The sequence below is a fragment of the Protopterus annectens genome, chromosome 5.part1, assembly GCF_019279795.1.
Source record: "Protopterus annectens isolate FY-2018-M chromosome 5.part1, PAN1.0, whole genome shotgun sequence".
Taxonomy (NCBI): domain Eukaryota; kingdom Metazoa; phylum Chordata; order Ceratodontiformes; family Protopteridae; genus Protopterus; species Protopterus annectens.
Window position 1 is genome coordinate 32,886,722 of NC_056736.1, and position 16,541 is coordinate 32,903,262.

The following is a 16,541-nucleotide window of genomic DNA, read 5'->3' on the forward strand; positions in this document are numbered from 1 at the left end:
TCACAAATCACTCCTGACACTCTTCTCCACCCATTCCACCCTGCCTGTACTCTCTTCTTCACCTATCTTCCACATTAACTATTACTCTGAACTGCTGATCCCAAGTACTTAAACTCGTCCACCTTTACCAACTCTACTCCCTGCTTCCTCACCATTCCTCTACTCTCCCTCTCATTTACACACATATATTCTGTCTTAGCCCTGCTGACCTTCATTCCTCTGCTCTCTAGAGCATATCTCCACCTCTCCAGAGTCTCCTCAACCTGATTCCTACTCTCACTACAGATCACAATGTTATCTGCAAACATCATAGTCCACGGGGCCTCCTGTCTGATCTCATCTGTCAACCTGTCCATCACCACTGCAAATAAGAAAGGACTCAGAGCTGATCCTTGATGTAATCCCACCTCCACCTTAAATGGATCTGTCACTCCCATTGCAGTCCTCACCACTGTCACACTACCCTCATACATATCCTGTACCACTCTTACATACTTCTCTGCCACTCCCGACTTCCTCATACAATACCACAACTCTTCTCTAGGCACCCTGTCATATGCTTTCTCCAAGTCTACAAAGACACAATGCAACTCCTTCTGACGTTCTCTGTATTTCTCCAATAACACTCTCAGAGCAAACATTTCATCTGTAGTGCTCTTTCCTGGCATGAAACCATACTGCTGATCATTAATCATCACCTCCCTTCTTCACCTAGCTTCTACTACTCTTTCCCATAACTTCAAGCTGTGACTGATCAATTTTATCCCTCTGTAGTTACTGCAGCTCTGCACATCACCCTTATTCTTAAAGATAGGTACCAAAACACTTTTTCTCCACTCATCAGGCATCCTCTGACTTTCCAAAATTTTATTAAACAATCTAGTTAAAAATTCCACTGCCATTTCTCCTAAGCACCTCCATGCTTCCATTGGTATGTCATCTGGGCCAACAGCCTTTCCATTCTTCATCCTCTTCATAGCTGTCCTTACTTCCTCCTTGCTAATCTGTTTCACTTCCTGAGTCACTATCCCCACATCATCCAACCTTCTCTCTCTCTCATTCTCTTCATTCATCAGCCTCTCAAAATACTCTTTCCATCTACTCAACACACTCTCTTCCCTTGTGAGTACCTTTCCTTCATTATCCTTTATCACCCTTACTTTTTGCACATCTTTCCCAGCTCTGTCCCTCTGTCTAGCCAATCGGTACAGGTCCTTTTCTCCCTCTTTAGTGTCCAATCTCTCATACAACTCTCCATACACCTTATCCTTAGCTTTTGCCACCTCTCTCTTTGCCATGCGCTTCATCTCCTTATACTCATGTCTACTTTCTTCATCTCTTTGACAATCCCACTTCTTCTTCGCCAGCCTCTTCCTCTGTATACTCTCCTGTAATTCCTCATCCCACCACCAGGTCTCCTTATCCTCCTTCCTCTGTCCAGATGTCAAACCAAGCACCTTTCTAGCAGTCTCCCTTACTAGTTCTGCTGTAGTTACCCAGCTATTCGGTAACTCTCCACTGCCTCCCAGTGCCTGTCTTAACTCTTCCCTAAACTCCACTTCACAATCACCCTTTTTTAACTTCCACCATTTAATCCTTGGCACTGCTTTCAAACTCCTCCTCCTCTTCTTGATCACCAACGTCATCCTACAGACAACCATTATATGCTGCTTAACTACACTTTGCCCTGCCACCACTTTACAGTCTCCAATCTCCTTCAGGCTGGCCCTCCTACATAGGATATAATCCACCTGTGTGCATCTTCCTCCACTCCTGTACGTCACCCTATGCTCCACCCTCTTCTTAAAATACGTATTCACCACAGCCATGTCCATCCTTTTCGCAAAATCCACAATCATCTGACCTTCTGCATTCCTCTCCTTAACAGCATACCTACTCATCACTTCCTCATCCCCTCTGTTCACATCACCAACATGCCCATTAAAGTCCACTCCAATCACTAGTCTCTCACCCTTGCGTACACTCACCACAACTTCATCCAACTCACTCCAAAATTTGTCTTTCTCATCCATCGCACACCCAACTTGTGGAACATATGCACTAATAACATTCATCATTACACCATCAATTTCGAGCTTCATAAACATCACTCTGTCAGACACTCTCTTCACGTCTAAAACGCTCTTGGCATATTGTTCCTTTAGTATAACCCCTTCCCCATTTCTCCTGCCATCCACACCATGATAGAACAATTTGAACCCATTTCCTAAACACCTGGCCTTACTTCCCTTCCATCTGGTCTCTTGCACGTGCAATATATCAGCCTTCCTTCTCTCCATCATATCAGCTGGCTCTCTTCCTATACCAGTCATACTGTCATCATTCAAAGTTCCTACCCTCACTGCTACACTCCTAACCTTCCTCCTCTCTTCCTGCCTTCGGGCATGCCTCCGACCTCCTATTCTCCTTCGGCCAACAGTAGCCCAATTTCCGCCAGCACCCTATTGGCTAACAGTACTGGTGGCAGTCATTGTTAACCCGGGCCTCGACCGATCCAGTATGGAAATATGAAATTTTTGCGCCGTAAGTGTTGTGGCAGAATTTTTATGCCGGATGCCCTTCCTGATGCAACCCTCCCCATTTATCCGGGCTTGGAACCGGCACAAAGAAATGCACTGGCTTGTGAATCCCCAGTGGCTGGGTTTTATATATATATATATATATATATATATATATATATATATATATATATATATATATATATATATATATATATATATAGGGAGTTATAAAGTTACTATTTAGCAACTGATGACAGCTTTCAGTGGAAAGTTATTGGAATTTGATATGGAACTAACACTGTTGTTGCCTGATATAATTTCTAGGTCTTGATACTGTTTATTGGAATTTCCTTACAACTAATCACGTTAATATAAATAATATTTAAGGATAGGTAGGTTTACTTTTAAAGAAAAAGATATGCTACCCATTTATCTATGGAAGATAATGATTTCTAATAAAAGTGATATATGAATAATTAATTTTATGGTTACTGTTAAAGATATAAAATTGATATGTTTTATGATGTTAGCAAATATAAGAAGAAAAAGAAGGTGTGTTGAAGTTAACTTTATATAATTTAATGCATATTGTTGTATGGGTGATAATTATGAGGGAGCTTACAATGCAATGCAAATGTGTAAATTTGGTGGCCTTAATGAGAGAGCAGAGAATGAAGTGAGTGGTAGTGTGCGATGAAAAACTACAAGTGAATTTGAAAAAGTGCATATATAGATGCCAATTAAGGTAATTTGCTTTAAATGTTAAGATGAGAATGGAAAGGAGATGTAGGATGTGAGCTAAATTTTATGATGATCTCCTCACTAATCTTTGTTTAAACAACAGTGATTGTACCTTGATGGCTTGCTATGGTTCTGATGGGCAGACTAGCAGAATTAGCTGAAAATTGCTGGAAATGATAGAGATTGAATAAGTACTGTGGATTGTTGCAACAGTTATAGATATATGTATTGTCTTTAAATGCAAGATTTGCTTATAAAATCTTCCCTGGTTAGGAGCAAAGTGTAGTGATAATGAAGGCCACGAAAAAGTCCACACACAGTTTGTAAAGAAGATGACTTATAGAGTTTCTGAAAATTCAAATGGAAGGTAAGATGAATAAAGATTTGAAGCATTGCATTCTCACAGTATGACAGTTTGCCAGAAGGAGAATAGTAAAATTAAAATACTTTAAGAAATTACATCAGATGATGCTTAATATATTGGGACAAATCCATGCTTCTGTGTGGTGGACACTACATTAGGCACATTTCAGAAGACTTTGTGTACTGAAGCCATGATGCCAAAAACACAGTACTCAGAATGTCTGCTACAGGCTTGGTTTCCAAAGTGGTAAGTACAGTTCAGAACAGTAGACATAATGCAGTAAAGTATGTGATGCTATCCCAACAAGGCTATGGTGTGTCAGTAAGTAAAATAATCAGCCACGTTAACTGTATAATACAACAAGATGGGATGATACTATCACAGCAAGAGTGCAGTATGGAAGAACAGTGAGCAATCAGCCACAACTAGAGTTTCGAAACACGTAGCAGGGAACACCAATTAACAAAGCTTAATTCAATGTCAGTAGATTGGAGAAGGTACTGCAGATTGCCACTGTAAGAAACAGGTTCTGACAGGTGCAGGGCTGCAGGCACTTTATTAATATGTAGTAGACCAAACAGTAGGGATGGGAAGAATATGATAACTAATAAGAAGATACACAACATGATAGCACACACACACTGATGTGCTGCAAGTCACAGATGATCATGAGGGTGTAATAGTCCAAGTAAGAGCCAAGAGCTGGGTGGAGTACGAAAGTTACTAAAGTTAGTACTTGTTACTGTGGTATGCAATGTGGTAGTAAGTTGTATACTGCACAGATCCACTGCTTCATGCACAGTACCTTTCCTAGTCAGATTCAATGGCAGAGTTCAAAGCAATTTAATTGTGTCTAAGTCCATCACAACAGAGCAGAAGAATTCACAGGAATAGCAAATTTAAAGCAGGCCAATAGAGCACACATGTTAAAGAAAAGTTAACACTGCTATGCTACTACCAGTAATACAAGACAGTAACAACACCAGCGGTAGCCCTGCTGCACCAGGGTAGAACCATCTAAATTAATGTTAGATTCTAAATTACTCCTGGATGAAACACAGCCTTTATATCAGCTATTGCACAATTTATTGCTTAAAATAGCTCCAGAAACTTTACTTCCTAGAAGATAGCGGTAATTTTTCAATCAAATCCAGTAGCAGAATTCAAGTCAGTATGTTGATGTCAAAGCCCAACACAACAGAGTAGTGTCATTCACAAAAGAAAATTTTAAAACAGGTCATGAAAGCACATGGGTCAATGAAGATTTAACACTGCTATGAAATTAGTAGCAATATAAGTCAAAAACTGCACAAGCTGTAACCTCTTCTCTCACTGGGGGGAGGCAGCTATATTGTTTTCAAATGTAGAATTTCTACAGATTAAAACAAAACTTATCTACACTAGCATAATCTAATGTACAAAACATGTGCAGATTAGTTTACTTCACAGGTTTGTGTTATTGTTTTTTCCAGTCAAATATAGTAGCATAGGTAAAGAGAGCTTGGTTATATTGGAGCCCCTCTCAATAGATTATGGCATTCACAAATACAAAATGTTTAAGGCAGACCACCAAAGCTCACAGGATGTTCGTGTTGGCAGTTCTGCATGTTGTATGTTAGAATTTATAGGTGTCCTTGCTGCCACCCTAATCCTTTTTGAAGGTATGGATTAGTTGTCTAAGTTTAATTAAGAGGAGGAATTTACTCTAGAAATTTAAATATTTGATATATGAAGCTGTCACAGTAATGTTAATGTTGATTTTTGTTGAGGACAAGTGTCATCTTTTGGACAACATTAGGGATTTCTAAGGAATGAATTTTAAATTGCATTGGCTTCTTTTATGATCCCTTTGTCATGTATAGCAATCCACTAAAGGACAATAAGTTACAGAGAAATAAAAGAGCCGTTGCAGTCTTTCATAGTAGGACACATTTTGAAGACCTGAGATTCTCGCTGGGAGAAACTGTACTTATTTTTATTTGCACCAAAAGTAGGTTATAGAACCTGAGATGATGCTCTACATTGGGTCTGTATACAGGAAGACAACTATCTCACTGATATGGTTGTTAATCTCATAGGTAATTGAGTTTAGAACTACATTTCCTTTGCTGACATAAACTACAGGCACTCCATTTTTTTCTACTAACTTTTCAGCTTTTCATTTTTCCTATCTAAAATGTATAAAGCCAGTGGGGTTGTTTTGCTAAATACCTGCATGCTGCAGTTTTGGATTTTGAAGACAAAATCATTTCTACTGTACAATTTGTGTGTAATGTTACATGTCAGTTAAAGGCAGGTCGTATCAGTCTTGTTAAAGACCATGCTTCCAGTGTTACCTTCATGTCCATTTTTGTGAGACAGACATTGGATTTAGTTTCCGCATCTGAAGACAAGATAACAGAAAGAAATTGCCCCAGGACAGAACATTGAAGGGCTCTTCTTTTTAGAGGCAATGATAAGGGTGGGAATTCTTTTATTCTTCCTGCTGTATATGACCATATAGCTAATTGTGGACCAATGTTATAACAGCTTCAACTACCTTTGGATCCTTGAGTTATGTATGATTCAAACTGATAAAGCACTCACATTAGACTTAAAGCTTGAGCTAGCCTCCTTTTCATATCATCCCATTCCAGTTAGTGCACGCTGCAATATTCCGAGTGTTATTCTGAACTGCGTATTATACTTTTCTGTATTTTTATTATTTTAAAAAAAAGTCAGCTGTTTGCATTTTTAACTTGATCTGGGACCTTAGTCTTCTAGTACCCCTCACAGGAGTGGGAGAATTGTGAGTTGCTACAGGATCTGAGCATCATTTATTTCATTTCATTAACATTTTTACTGTTTATTTTTTACTTGGTCTTGGACCTTAGTCTTGTAGCATCACTCAAAATAATGAGAACTGTGAATTGCTGCAGGATCTGTGCCTTATATATGCACATGCTTATACTACAGTTTTTATTATTAACTGATTGGATTCCTCTATAGCTCGTCTCTTATAACCTTTATTGAGCAGTGGTTTGCAGTGACCTCTATGTGAGCAGGCACCTAGAGTTGTAATTTTCCATATAGAACTTCCTCTGCTATTTTCTCAAGTATCTAGCTGAGTGCAAAGCAACTAGCTCACCTACAGAGAAGCATTAGCTCAACAATGTTGTTTTAGATCAATACTAGACATCTTCCCCAGTCCAGTAACTTCAAATTTAGTTAGTTCAAACCTCTTTTGCACTGCCCCTTGAATATCACAAAAAACAGGATCTGCAGCCATGGATGTGTACTTTCCTACTATCATCTGTAGCCAGCCAGGTGGAAATGGGCATCGTGAGACAATGTAGCAATTGTCTCATTGCTACCGACACCATCTTATTCTTAAACAGGCTGACACAATACACAAGTGATATAATTACACTATGTCTTTGGAGGCAAAGTTCTCAAAAAAAAGATACTGACATTGTTATTGACACCATCTTATTCTTAAGCAGACTGACACAATACACAAGTGATTTAATTACACTATGTCTTTGGAGGCAATGTTCTCAAAAAAAAAGATACTGACATCTCCAAGCAGGTTCCCAGTATCAGACTCATACTACAGCTGCTATGTATAAGACACATAAAGTCACATATGTTGAGGCTTTTAAATCAATCTGCCCATAACTCAAAGCCCTGCATATGCTGTCCTCAGCAACATTCCAAACACTTTACAAAGGCAATGCTCCCAATGACATAACTAACTGCATAATACAATGTCTCGGTCTCAAATCCCATAAGGCAAATTATCACATAGCCCAATATATTGGTAATTGGACACTCTGTTGTAAGTCACACTGATGCCTCACTCATGAGGATGAGTAAGTAGACAGTCATTGTCAGTTGCCTATTGGGGCAAGGATGTATCAGATCAGACACACACACACACACACACACACACACACACACACACACACACACACACACACACACACACACACACACACACACACACACACACACACACACACACACACACACACACACACACACGCTCAAGGCATTGAATTATAAGTATGAATATGACTTTGACTTCATCACTTCGATATTTCACTTAGTCGACAAGAACAATCTCATTTGATCAACACTACATTTGATCAACACCCATTTCACTGAAACTTTTATAGACACTAAATATACCTCCAAAAGCTTTTTTTACAGGAGGGGAGGCACGCTGCACTCCCTGAAGCCCTCCACACCCCCTAACATAAATGTACTAACTCCAGACTCACACAACCTTGGAGAACAAAAATGCTCCTGTCACACCAGATCACTGCAGGTGCACATACTTAAACTTCTATACAATGTGGAAGAACACACCAGAGGGAATTATAATGGTAAAAATACTGATAAACACTAACTCTTATCCTCCAAAACCATATCAGCAATCAATTTCTATAGCATTTCACACTTTTCAATTTAATGAATGTCAGTCAAATGTAGTGTCGATCAAATGAGTTTTAGATTAAATGAACCACTCTTTCTTTTTCGGTGAAGTGACCAAACAACCAAAAGAACATAACCCAAACAGAGATACAATAGAACTTTTAGATTATGTGTCTCAGACAGGCATGAGCCTAACACTGAGCAGCATTCTACGTTTTCAAATGATGATACCACAATATAAACAGAAGATGACTGACTTAATCAAATACCATAGTTACTGGTGTCATTCTAAGGGGTTATGATATTTGTCAGCTTTGGGTGGCATGATCGACAGGTTACACTGTTTTGCCAGGGATAGTTTGCACCAACTAGTCTTTCAGATATTAGCCAAAACATTACCCACTCCAGAGTGCCTTTTTTAGGCAATGCCAGTCTGATAAACCTTCTGACATAGCAAATTCTACTCAAGATATACTAAAGGTGTTACTGCTCACTGCTAGGAATGTCAAAGAGAGGTTCCACTCTCAGGAATCACTCTTCACCTTGATGATTGTTGACATCTGTGCAGTTATTGAGATATGGTTTAAAGCCATGGAATGGACCCTGGCAGTTCATGCTATAATGTCTTGTACAAATTTAGACCAGCTACTGCACAATAAAAGTCAGGAGGCAGTGGTGCATCAATCTACATAAAAAATAAGCACATCGCAAGATTGGTAAACAATATGACAGGCTTGAGCAACTTCATGTCCAGCTAACATTTGGTAAACTGCTATACCAAATCCTTGTTACCTTTAGATCCTTGACAATAGACCAGGATAAGCATACCACATACTTAAATATACTGGAGTCACTTAGCATTCAGCCTGACAACATATTCATTGATGATTTCAACTATGTCACCATAAACTTGAATACATACACAGTACAAGCACTCTGGAACAGCTAGTCTACACACCTACAAGGGGTGCAAATATCCTGGATCCGGTACTAAACATATTAGTGAATGTTTCACACCCCTCGTGTAACATCCTCACTGTTCAGATTAGATCATAAAGCTGTTACCCTTAAATAAATATAAGCCCAAACTTGCAGCAATCCATAGACCCTCTAAGAACTTTTACTTCCAAGGCTGACAACCTCCTATCAAGCAATGGCATAAATCAATTCCAAGCCCACCAATCTCAGAGAACACTGTGGCCTATGGGAAAGTGTTTATGGAAACCCTGTACAAGCAAATAAATAACTGCTTAGAAACAGCAGTGCCAAAATGAAATAAAGTTAGGTCAAATTCCAAAAACAATCCCCATTGGCAGACCCCCAGTATAAATAGGTTGTACAACAAAAGAAAAAAATTCCAGTCCAAAAATTGAAAGGACTATGCCCAACAGACACAAAACACCCTCATCAATCTCAGCAACAGACTCAGGGGACTAATCAAGCCAATCAAAGCCAACTTTGAGGCATAAATAGCATCCCAGGCTAAGGATAACCATAAGTAATTTTTCAGTTATGTTCATGGCCTTAAGGGGAACACCCAACAGTGTGATGATCTAATAATAAATGGAACTTCCTATACTGAACTAGAGGATTTAGCAAATTTGCTGGACAATAAATTTAATTCTAATTTCACCTCTAATCACCCCCAGTTTCTATCTCCAGGAAATACTCTCTATCATTTCTCCCCACCTGTCACTAAAACATAGGTCTTTAATGCACTTCCCAAAGCTAAAAACACTGCAGCAAGACTTCCCAATAATATCCCAGGATGCTTCCTAAATATCTTGAAATAAGATCTGTCAGGCTCACTAGAATCTCTCTTTAACCTCAGCCTCCAGACAGGCTTCATCCTTAGGAAATGGAGGACTGCAACAGTCATCCCTGTACACAAAGTGGGGACCAGCAACAGATCCAGGGAACTACAGATGCACAAGATTGACTTGTCTTATATGTAAGGCCATGGAAAGAATTATCATGGACCTGATAAACAAAGACATTGGAAATCTTTGAACACTGGACCCATCCCGGTTCAGTTTTGTCAAAGGCGGGTCATGACTATTAAACCTAGTGGACTATTTTTGAGGAGGTTATTATAGCCATAGATGAGGGAAAAATGGTGCATACAGGCTACGTCAACATGGCAAAGGCATTTAAAACGAAAACTGAAGCAAAGCCCTACCAGGTGTATATCAACTCTAATATAAAAAAAAAAAAACAGAGCACCCAACTGCAAGACAGAAGAGACCAATGTTTCTTGCATATTTTCAGTTTAATATCCACTTTCATCCTCAGACTTTATCAAGAATGTTAAAAAAATACCAAACACATCTTTATATACTCCAAATTAAAACAATTCCATCCAATAAGAATGTAAAAACAATTAATTAATTAAACAAAAATTTAAAAGAAATTTTTAGCTGTATTAATCCTTTAAATGATAGTAAGTATGTGTTCTTTCAGAAAACACTTTATATTAATGTGGTCATTTAGATTAGGGAGTTTTCCAGTAGCTAATTTTATTTGCCAACAAGTTTCTCTTCTTTCAGCTGATTCCACCACAGCGAACAAAAACGTTTTGAATTGTAAACATTTGTTTGAGTGTCTATACTATAAAGAACATTTCTAATGTATTTAGTTTTAATAGTGTAACAGTTTTCTTTCATCCTTTTGCCCAAGCTTCTAGTGGTCATACCCTAAGGCATTTTAACACAAAACCTCACTTGATTTTTATAGACAAACTCACAAATTTAAGCATACATCCCTATGTAAGCTGATGGATAGCCACATGGCTCATGGAATGGATACTTGGAGTTAGGGTGGGGGATTCCACCACCATTGAGAGGCCTGTTACTAGTAGTGACCCACAGGGCTCCATACTGGGAACTCTCTTGTTCAGAATATACGTCTCCAAAGTCAAGACAAATGTAGAGGGTCTTTGGCTGACCATATTTGCTGATGACTGCAAGCTGGGTGCAATGACTGAATTACCAAAAGATGTAGATATCTTCCAGGAGGGTCTGGTATTATATTGGATGCTCGAAGTTTCAAAAGTTCGAGTATCATATGGTCGACACCATATGATCGAACTTTTGAAAGTTTAAACATTTTAACAGAGATCTCCGTATAGCACGAAATGGTAAGATTTCCCTTTTCTGCACTGAAAAGCAATCTCAGAGTTGGTATATTTAAAGAATGGGGGGTGTGGGGTGCTTAAAATGTTCAGGTAAGTTATTTGTGTATTTATTTATTTTTTTTTTGATGTTTGAACTTTTAAGAGTTCGATCATATGGTGTCGACTATATGACACTCAAACTTTTAAATGTTCAAGCATCCAATATAGACCCTGGACAGATAGACAGTGCAAGAGCCATGGCCTGAAATTCAGTGCAAAAACTGCATAATTATATTCCTTGGGAAGACAATCAGTCCTGCAAACTACAGTACTGCTAACACTTCCATAAGAGTAGACCTAGTAGCAAGGGACTTGGGAACTCAGGCTGACAGTAACCTGAACTTTGATAATCATGTGATCCATGATGATGAGAAAATCCTTCTATTTGCCACAATTTTTGAGTAAGGGCATGGCATCCAGATCCAAGTAGATCATAGTCCCACTACACTCAGCCATAATTAGACCAATAATCAGATACAATGCATCCTTTGGCATGTACAAGACTAAGCATTTGAGACAGCTGGAGGAGCCAGAGAGGTTCCTCACTAAAATAAAATACAGGCTGTAAATAACATGTCTAATGTGGACCGCCTCAAACCCGTGTTCCTGTATTCACTCTCCTGCAGACTACTGAGAGGTTGTATATGTCTAAACTATAAGTCATTTTTTGATCTAGCCCTGATAGCATACACATTCTAGAGCTACCTTTGACAAAAACATACAGAATTAGGTCAAGGAGAAGGAGGGTTCCAACATCTGTCAGAATAAGATCCATAATGATCTTCTCCATTTCCTAGCATCATATTATTGTCTGACTGATCAGCCTATAATTTTCTCTATTCAGTGGATGGGTCTGTCATGTGCAGTGGGAATACAATAACCTTATTCCAGATATCAAGGACATATCCATTGTTTAATGTTCTATTAAAAATACGTATAAAGGGGTATAACAGGCTAGTTTTAATTGCACAAATTAAGCTCCTTGCTATCACAGCTAATCCCATTAAAGTGGTACTTCTAACTTTTCTAATGACAGTGGTGACCCTTCTAGAATTAATTTCAGGTGAGATTTGTGTTGCAAGGAGGAAAATGCACAGGCTCCCATCTGTGGTCAGAAATATGCTTCGTTTGTATGCTGAGGTATATGTTATATCTCTTGGTCGTGATATGATTATACTATTCCATTCTGTTCTGTTATAGCATACAAAACTAATGGTCCTTCCCTATAGGTTTTGCATCAAGAGGAATGTGTTATTTTCGTAAACCTGATGAGACATTTGATTAAAGGCTTATACATGCAGTACTGTATGTGACCTCTACAACTCTTTGTCCAAATCATTGTTTGCAGTTTTAATCATGATAAATACAACTGTTTGCTTAATGTTCAATATTATTCCATTAGGATAAATAAAATATTAGTGAAATGTTAGTCATTGGGATGGATTTTGCAACATTAGTACAAAATATGAAAGTGGACTGATGATGATTATACACTCCAAATTACAAAAAAAATGATGAAAGCATTCATATCCATCAGACTGTGATATGAGAAGTAACCACAGAAATGTATGCAATTGCACAAGGCAAAAACACATCATGTCACTACCTGTTTTTTGCAATGAATGCTGCTTTCGAATTGAAGATTATGGTAACGCAGTATTGCATGATTCTACAAATGCAATCCAAAAGAGTCATATTCTGTTCATGTGGCATCTTGCTATATATATTGACACTCATGGTAGCTGTTGGAACAGGTGATATTGGCAGTAAAAAGTTGTGTATTTTTCAAAAGTTGCTGTGTCCATAAAATAGCAGCTATTCCCATAAACATTTATGGCAATTTGCCCACAATACTTGAATGTCACCTATACTATAAGATGTCCTAGAAAAAAAGATGTCCTTCTCCTACATTCAGTGAGTGCTGATTATAGAAAAATGAATGGCACAGGATTACATTACATAAACTGGACTCTTTTGTTGTGTCTATAGTTGAGGTTCTAAGCTCTCATAACCACTGATTGCCTCTCTACCTTGCACTCTCTTAAAAAGAGATATAAGGAAACTAAAATCAAGTTAGCACAACGGTTTGATTAGACTGATCTTTATCTATAAACCAAATGCTTCACAATCAATTAATTGACCAACACTAAAATAGATGAGTGGAGGCAAAACAAGTCCAAAATAGCTGAGCCTACTTTCTTCTCTCAGAGTTGAGAACCACATGCTCAGTAATGTCTGCTTTGTTTGAGCCCTTTGATGGAGCAACAGGAGGCATGACAGGAATCTTTTTTCTCAAACTGAATGAGGTATCTGCAAGCTTGCATCATTTACAGAAGCAGGTAATATTTCCATACATTTTCCATTCCTGTCCCAACACTAGGGCACTACAAGGTATATTCAGAGAAAGAGTAGTGCCAAATTAGATCCCCCCTCACAAACCACACTATGAATGAAGGCAGCACTCCAAAGTTTGACTCTTGTCTCTAGAACAACTATAAAATCATACTGCCAGGTTCAATAAACTCCATGTAGGTTCCACACAGAGCCTACATGTAGTGTATTCATATATGTGATACTGGGTATCAGGCGGTATCACACAAACTCGTGCCATGAATATTAATGACTTGTGGCACGCACAGAAAAGGTTTCACAGCTCACCCCAGTGTTACTGGCCATGAAACCTGTATAATGAATGTGGATCATTCCCGGGCAAAGGGCAAGCATGCATTTTCTGAAAGATATGAAGTAAGGAACACAAATGTATATATCATGATATATTGACTGCAATCTTTAGTGATTTCACAATAAACCACCCATTTTACAAGGAACAGGCCAAATATATGATGCAAATATCTGGACATTCTGCAAAACTGTGGACAGTCTGCCTTTTGTGTTTTAATTAATTTGTTTTATCCTTTTTTTTTTATTGCCAGTATTTGCCTAATCCGCCGTTTGGCATAAACATGTTTACGTATGCTCAGCTGGTTTGCACAAAGTGCTGTAGCACACAAACTGGAGGAATGGAACACTCAGGTTGTAGGCAGGACCAAGACAGCCATAAATATGAACCAGATGCATTCAGTTAATAATATTGTGCATCACACAACCACAGTAAAGGGCATTGTGCTACGATTTACAGTGAGAAGCTAGAATAACTATTAGGATAGCAGATATCCATTTCCCTAATCCCATGGCAGCAGGTGTTAAGAATAGGGGTGAAGTGCAGATTGTATGGGGTTCTAGTATGGTATATGCAAGTTTTGTTTTACTGTTGTGAGATTGCAAATTATAGCAATAAAGTACAAGATACACAACTGTTTTTTTTTCAAAATTCTTGTTATAATAGCTTAAGGTGTAGAAAAAACGTATATATGATAAAATTGACTAGCTCATTTACACAAGTGCCTGTATACCTAATCAGCTAGAAATCTAATTGTTTGCCACTCTTGTGCATTGCTTACAATAGTGCAAATATGGTGCCCAGAAGTGAGCACCGTCGCCTAACTTGTTTGTGTGATGGTAAGCGATGCACAACATTTTCAAATGTTGAAAATCCAAAATAAGTGCACTTTCAGTAAGCATGGGAAGTGGAATAAGTGGGAAGCAGCACCATATAAACTTTAATTGGAGGGAAATGCTCACTAGACATTGTTCCTGAACTATGGCAGCATGTCTGGAGTTGCTGAAGAGGGTGTGCACTTTGGGCTGTCCAGGAGTCCAAGGTTTTTTTTGGACTCCTAATTAGAGAGCATGGCCCCAAGTTGCTACAGCAGGACTATCCTGGCTCAGACGATAAATCTGAAGCCTGGAATGTGTTCCTAGGGCCTTAATCAGTGGAACAGTTATCCCTTGTACATGTGAGCAATGCAGACATCATTTTGCTGACCACTGGAGGAGGAAGCGGGATACCCTCGAGCTTCGGGCCAGGGAATGTTGGGTGGGGGACACCCCACAGATGTGTGAGTATGAATTTCATTGAGTAATTGTAAGAATAAAAAGCTGAATATAGTCAAGACTGGTATTCATAATGGTGTTCTGTTTTTTTTCCACAGCTGCTGAGGACAAAGTCTTGAATGTTCAATTTCATGCTGCACTTCAAGTAAGGATGCAAGAAGCATGTGGTATGTATGCATCAGAACAGTGCTGTCTAACTAGTATTTTAATAATAATAATAATTTGTATAGTAATTTTATAGCACTAAAAGTTAAGGACTGCTTAGTTCATATTTAATAGAGTTGTACCAAACTGAGCATGCAAATCCAACGGTAAAAGAAACTTTGCATAGCTTAGTGTGTAGTAGAAAGCAGTAGTGCCATATTCTAAAATAACAGTGGGCATGCATCCCTAAACTGCAAAGGAAAAGCATGCATGCAGTAGTCTGTAGGACAAAAGAACAGTAAAGTATTTTAGCATAGTCATCGGTTGTGGGTTCAAAAACTGCGCTTCCCAATATATAATACTATTAGGTTTTCAGCATTTTTAGAATGTAACTACATACCTCTGTACCAGTGGCACAAATGACCTTCTGTAATCTGTAATCAGTATAATTGGAACATGCATATGTGCAATATGTGCATACATTAAGGACTGATTGCTACACTCTGTATAATAGCAAACCTCAGTTATAAACTGAATAGTCTTAAAAGTAAGGAAAGAACTTGTCATAATAGCAGTGGAGTGAAGGCATATGGATCCTGTGAGAGAGTCCTACCCTACTGTCCTGTGGGAAAAACAAAAAAATAAAAATAAAAAAGTAAGCGCGCGCACACACACACACACACACATATACACACACACACACACACACACACACACACACACACACACACACACACACACACACAAGAAAATAATAAACCACCACAAAAAATAAAATAAAAAAACACAAAGAAAAGAGAGAGAAAAGGGTTGGGGTGACACAAAAAAGGGAGAACATTAGTAACTTCAAATGTGGCATACAAACATTGATACCATTTTTTTACTCTATTCTGTTACCTTTACTTTTAACACAACAAATTCCCAACAAATACCTTTATTTACTGTACAGACTATCCAACTAGTAACAGATACACAATATACTACATATTGCAGTAAGCAATCCTTGATGTGCATACATTGCAAATACGGGTGGTCCAAATATACTGATTACAGTTTAAAGCAAGCCACTGATGACAATGCTTTACAGCTCTGATGTTACATTGCAATATTGATGAAACCTTAACATATTTAATATATTATATATGTTTAATATATTTTGGAAGTGTGGATTTTGAAGGCGCAACATATGACTACTTTGTAATAGTGAACTGTTGTTTTGCCCTCCAGA